Genomic DNA, 6912 nt, shown 5'->3' with positions numbered 1-6912 from the left:
CTTGATGGTGGAGGAGATAACAAAACCGTTGTGTGGCTTGAAGACGTTGGAGCTCTCATGGTAACGGGACTGCGGTGGCGAAGGAAGAAGACAATAATGACCTCCCGGCTCTCGTGATATGGAAGAAACACACGGTGGTTTAGTTAGGTTTAGATTTTGTCAACACGGCTGCAAGCTTTTTGTTTTTAGGTTTTAGATTAGGGTTGGTTTATAATTAAACTCAGCCGTAACGTATGCATAACTCAGCTGTAAGTGTACATAACTCAGCCGTAACGTTCCTATAACTCAGCCGTTAAGTATAATATGTTTCACGATGTTTCGTATTTTGGGCGGGAAAAAATATTTTTGGCGGGAAAAAATCATTACTTCAACTCTGAACACATTATTTAAACTTTAATATTTTTTTTAATTTGAACCTCAAACCCTAAACTATAGAATAAGTTATAAAAATTATAAAGTTTACTTTTTGAACACAATATTAAAATTTTAATCTTTTCTTAAATTTGAACCTCAAACCCAAAACTATAGAACTATAAAGTTATAAAAATTATAAACTCAGTTGTAACATATGTGTAACTCAGCTGTAAAGTATGCATAACTCAGCCGTAACGTATCTGAATGGTATAAGTCAGCCGTAACATATTTGAATGGTAAAAGTCAGTCGTAACGTTCCTATAACTCATCCGTTAAGTGTAATATGTTTCGCGACGTTTCGTATTTTGGGCGGGAAAAAATCATTCCTTCAACTCTGAACACAATATTTAAACTTTAATATTTTCTTAAGTTTGAACCTCAAACCCTAAACTATAGAACTATAAAGTTATAAAAATTATAAAATTTATCTTTTGAACACAATATTAAAAATTTAATATTTTCTTAAATTTGAACCTCAAACCCAAAACTATAGAACTATAAAGTTATAAAAATATAAACTCAGTCGTAACGTATGCATAATTCAGCCGTAATTTGATTATAACTTAGCTGTAATGTATGCATAACTCAGCTGTAAAGTATGCATAACTTAGCCGTAACGTATCTGAATGGTAAAAGCCAGCTGTAACATTCCTAAAACTCAGCCGCCAAGTGTAATTTGTTTCGCGACGTTTCGTATTTTGGGCGGGAACAAAATATTTTGGGCTGGAACAAACTCATTCATTCTACTCTGAACACAATATTAAAACTTTAATGTTTTCTAAAACTTGAACCTCAAACCCTAAACTATAGAATTATAAAGTTATAAAAATTATAAAGTTAATCATTTAAAAACAATATTAAAACTTTCATATTTTCTTAAATTTGAACTTGAAGCCCTAAAACTATAAAGTTATAAAAATTATAAACTCAGCCGTAATGTATGAATAACTCGGCCGTAATGTAAGGATAATTCAGCCCGAATGTATGTGTTGGAGACTTAATGTATGAACTAAAGTTATCATATTCAGATGACGCACCATCTGAGTCATCAATCATATAAACTCAGCTTTCAAATTCTTCGTCTTCTTTCATTTTCTTATTTTTTTTGTTCAACTCTCCTATTTTCTTACAATTTACGGGGCTTAACTTCTTCATCTCTCTCTTTGAGTCTTTTTTCTTCTGCAAGACGACGAATCCAATGAGAAAGGGAGCAGCATGATATAGGACCGCATATATGAAACTGGAGGAGGGGAAGCTCCTTCTTTAACCTGATCATCATCGAAAACGACGACGACTGTAGTAAATCTGTCTCAAATTACGGTGACCAATCATCACCGTAATGTTCCTATAACTCAGCCATCAAGTGTAATTTTTTTTGTGACGTTTCAGATTTTGGGCGGGAACAAAATGTTTTGGGCGGGAACAAAATCATCCTTTCAACTCTGAACACAATATCAAACTTTAATCTTTTCTTAAATTTGAACCTCAAACCCTAAACTATAGAAGTATAGAGTTATAAAATTATAACGTTTATCCTTTGGACACAATATTAAAACTTTAATATTTTCATAAATTTGAACTTCAAACCCTAAACTATAGATCTTAGAGAAAAATGAAGAATAAGATGAAGAAGATAGATAAAAAAAGACGAAGAATAAAGATAACATAGACCCTTATTTTACTGTTGTAACATTAGACTAGTGATGACATGGCAAATCCGAGTTGATGACATGGCGGATGACATGAAAAATCAGTTAGCCAGCCGCCAAACGAATATGGAACTCATCATAAATAAATTAGCCCTCATGTACAATGTAAGTCAGCCGAAACGTGGAACTATTTCAGTAATTAATCTTTTGCTAATAAATCAGCCGTAATTAGGATGCAAAATCAAAAGTCAGCCGTATCGTCAAATAAATCAGCCGTCAAACGAATGATATTACTCAACTGTTTCGTAAACATAACTCAGTTACAGCAAAGTAATTACCTTTACACCAAACTGCTTAGTGATAGCTATTCCAACACTCCTAGGGTGAACGTCTGGACCAACGTCTCCGAGAAAGTTCTTGTACAACTCTCCTAAAATATCATGTGTTGCTTGTCGAGATCGATTAGGACGCTCAATTACAGAATATGAATGTTTCGATTCGTAAAGACAAACATAGAACGCCGGGGATTCCCCTTGGGTAGAAGCACGAACCCTCCAGATACATCCATCAACCCAACACTTAACAATTTATAATGTTGGGGTTGATATGTGTACATCATAATCAAATCGATGCTTCACTGTAAAAAGTTTCAGTCGTCTCTCCAAATCGGCTTTACTCTCGTATCGTTGCCCTACCGCAAGATTTATCGACGACATCTCCAACCTTAGAACCTCCTGACTAGACTGTGACCCGCTCATCGAGAAGTTCTGATATCTCTTCTTGGGAGGTATCGTTGGTGACTCTTCGTCTTCTGAAGGAGACTCACCGTATGAGCTGAAGTTATCATCTTTAGAAGACGCACCGTCCGAGTCGTCGAACATATCAAATCGGCTATCAAATTCATCATCTTCTTTGTTTTCTTTGCATGTTTCATCTTCTCCTCCTACGTTCTGATTTTTTCCTTCCACAATACTAGAGAAGTCAATCTCATTGTCCTCTTCTTCCTTCTCCATACCGCAACCATCGTAATTCCCACTGTAATTATCGTCTTTGGACTCAACTTCTGACGCTTCTACTTCTGAGCTAAAACTGAAACTTGTTGTAGTCTTCTCTCTTGCTCTGTCATCCTTGTTCTCCGTAATCTCAACACAAAGACGTAGTTGTTCGATTTTCTTAAGGCTACAAAACCTTGCAACTGGCGAGTATTGGATACGTACACTGGTGGAGTGTCGTGCGCCATGGTTTTCAATGATTTATTTGAGAACATGTAGCTAAGCTGAATATGATCCCTCATTTCATTCAATATGTAATCATCGAGAACAGACTTTGCGAAATCTTCATGTCTAGAGGTCTCATCTAAATGAAGAACTCTACACCCTCTACTATCAGCGTTGAATACATATTTGTTTTTCTTAATCCAGTTACCGGAAACAATAATAACCAGATCCATAACCAACTGAGAGAGATGAAAAAGATAAATAAAAGAGACGGAGAAGAATATGAACAGGCTGATTAATACCTAGTTTTGCAGTTCTTTCGTTGCTGATGACATGGCAAATCCGAATTGATGACATGGCAGATGACATGGAATATCGGTTTTTCAGCCGCTAAAAGAATATATAACTCAGACAAAGTAAATCAGCCCTCATGTACTAAGTAAGTCTGCCGAAACGTGGATACTAGTTTAGTAATTAATCTTTTTCTATAACTCAGCTGTAAATAGAATGAAATAAAGTAACCCAGCCGTATCGTCGAACAACCCAGCCGTAAAACTATGATATTCTAGTAATTAATCTTTCGCTAATAAGTCAGCCGTTACAAAGCTGAGTTCCCCTTAAACCAGCCCGCGACGGCTGATAAAACGTAACCCAGCCAATAAACATCAAATAAGTCAGCCGTTCGATGTTCATTAACTCAGCCGTGGATATATAACTGAGTCGTGACTTAACTACGACTCAGCCAAATTTTCCAGAAATCAAAACATCGATAGTTAAGTCAGCCGTAACATCGGCACATAAGTCAGCCGTTGTTCAATAACTCAACCAGGTTCTTGTAACTCAACCCTTACGCGTGGTTGACTTATCGTCTTAAACAAGCCTTTTTCACTAAGTCAACCATTTTTTATAATGCAGCCGGAACGTATACATATACCAGCCATAACGAAGGACTTATTCCTTACGGCTAACTTAATAAAAACACGGAAGCGAATTCCTACGTGTCGCCGGATTTTTGCTTACGTGGCATTAAAAAGTAATGACATTCTCATAAATACGTTTTTTCTCATAACGTGAATAAAGGGCACGCTTGGCATTTAAAAAATGCCAGTAATAAAAAAAAGATCTGTATGGTTCTGGTCATAACTTCTAAAATATATAATATCTGAGCAAATTTCCCTATTAATAAACATATATGCATCCTTTGAGGATATCTAATCTATTAAAACAGAAATACAAATAGTATTTAACCCTAAGTTTTTCTTAATATTTACAAAGAACTGCCACTAAAATCTAACACAGTCGTTTTACCATATAAATAAACGCCAAGCTTTTACTCAAAACAAAACCGGACCGTAACATTCCAAATTAGTTTCCTATTTAAACGCAATCATCCTAAAAAGATATGTGAATTCGGCCAAAAGAAACCTCAACTTTACATGAATTGCCAAAAGAAACATGAACTTTTGGACTGACAAAAAAAACACAAAACTTTCATTGACTTTAGAATTAATTAACAATGTTTTTGTTGACTTGCCAATTTAGCGCGCCGTCAGAAAATTTAACAGAAAAATTTAATGTCGTTTATTGTTGGCGTTAAGTGAAACGACGTCGTTTTCAAATGAGATGAAACGACGTCGTTTTATATGGTTTGAGAACAAAAAAAAGTATATCCCAGGTTTCGAACCCAAGTTCGTTGGGTCAAATGACAAGGTATTTTACCACTAGGCAAGTGACAGTTTCATTGGAGTTACTAACACATTTGATTTTATTTGGTACTCATTGAATATAAAAAATTCTCTAAAAACTTATAAAGATCTTTAAAATTCCAAAAAATTAAAAAAATATTGAAATTTTTTATAAAATTAATTTAGATACAAAAATTAAAAATGAAATAAAAAAATTTCTTTGAAAAAATCTAAAATCTTCCAAAATTTTCATTTTTAAATTTTTTTTTTCTAAAAGTTGAAATTAATTATACACACATAAAAAGATACCCACATATTAAATTAAATTAAAATGCTTAAAATAAATATTGTACCCATTATGAGTGCGATTTTAATTTTTAGCTGATAATTGTAACTTTAATTTTTTGCATTTTATTTGAATTTTTTTAATTTTTAGGAATTTTATTTTTAAAATTATTATGGAATTTTTTTCATTTTTAACAGAAAAAATATATTTATGATTTAATTTTAATGAATTTTTCTATATTTTTTGGAATTTTAAAGATCTTTTTAAGTTTGTAGAGATTTTTTTTATATTCAATCAGTACCAAATAAAATTAAATGTGTTTGTAACCTCATTGAAAGTGTCAGTAGCCCAGTGGTAAAATACTTTGCTATTTGTCCCAAGCAACCTGAGTTTGAAACCAAGGATCTACATCTGTTTATTTTAAAATCATGTAAAACGGCATCGTTTCATCTCATTTGAAAACGACATCGTTTCACTTAACGCCAACATTTAACGTCTAGTTAACGTTGTCTTAACTGTGGATTCAGGGTGTGCTAATATGGCCAGTCAATCATAAATTGCTTAATAAATTAAAAAAGTCAACAAAAATAAAGTGTTTTTTTGGTCAAGCTCGAGTACATATTTTTTTTGGCAATTCGTGCAAAGTTTGTGTTTTTTTTGCCAAATTCTAAAAAGATATGCATGAACTAACGAGATCTGCACATCACCTAATCAAAACTTGCAAATACGTATTTCGAGCCCATGACATTATTAAACATGCCTGATTTAACATTAGCACAAATTTTAGGCCCAGTATTTTTCAAAATATTGATTTCAAACGGATCCATCTTTTTTTATTAATAGTTCCTATATTTTGTTATATATATATATATATATATATATATATATATATATATATATATATATATATATATATATATATATATATATATATATAATTCTCACATTGTTGTAATAAAAAAAATATGTTATTCATATTTTCACATTATGATGTATATATATATATAATTCTCACTTTGTTGTAATAACAATAATAATGTTATACATATTTTCACATTATGATTAATTTATTGTAGAACAAATACTTCGAGATAAATATATTTTCAAATAAGTATTTATTTTCAAACCAATAGAAATTTGAAAGAATAATTTAAATTATGGTTATTTAGACTGCCATACTAATTTAACTGAATTATAAACAAATATAATATATCGATAATTTTTTTTACAATAAAAATGTTATGTGTAGACATGTTATATAAAACACATATATAATATGGTAAATATTATGTATCTCTAATATGGAATATATATTTTATATAAATCTATATATATCAAAATTATACCCGCACGGGCGTGCGGGTCTAAGACTAGTATATTTTAAAAAGAATTATAGCTATTTTTAAAAATTTTAAAACTTGTATAACTATCCCATTTAAAATTTAAATAATTAAAAGTAAAACAAAAAGGTTAAATAAATAGACTTTATAAATAATATTTATATTAATAAATAAAAACGGATCCGCGCTTGAAAAGCTTGGATCATAATCTAGTACTAATTAAATTCATAAAGTAGATGTAATAAAGGTCTAGCTGTTAGATCCTCACAAACAATTTTCAGCGTTCTCTCTCTCTCTCTCTCTCTCTCTCTCTCTCTCTCT

Source organism: Brassica oleracea, chromosome C5 (assembly GCF_000695525.1).
Source record: "Brassica oleracea var. oleracea cultivar TO1000 chromosome C5, BOL, whole genome shotgun sequence".
Taxonomy (NCBI): Eukaryota; Viridiplantae; Streptophyta; class Magnoliopsida; order Brassicales; family Brassicaceae; genus Brassica; species Brassica oleracea.
The sequence above is the reverse complement of the archived record's forward strand: the minus strand, read 5'-3'. Positions refer to the sequence as shown.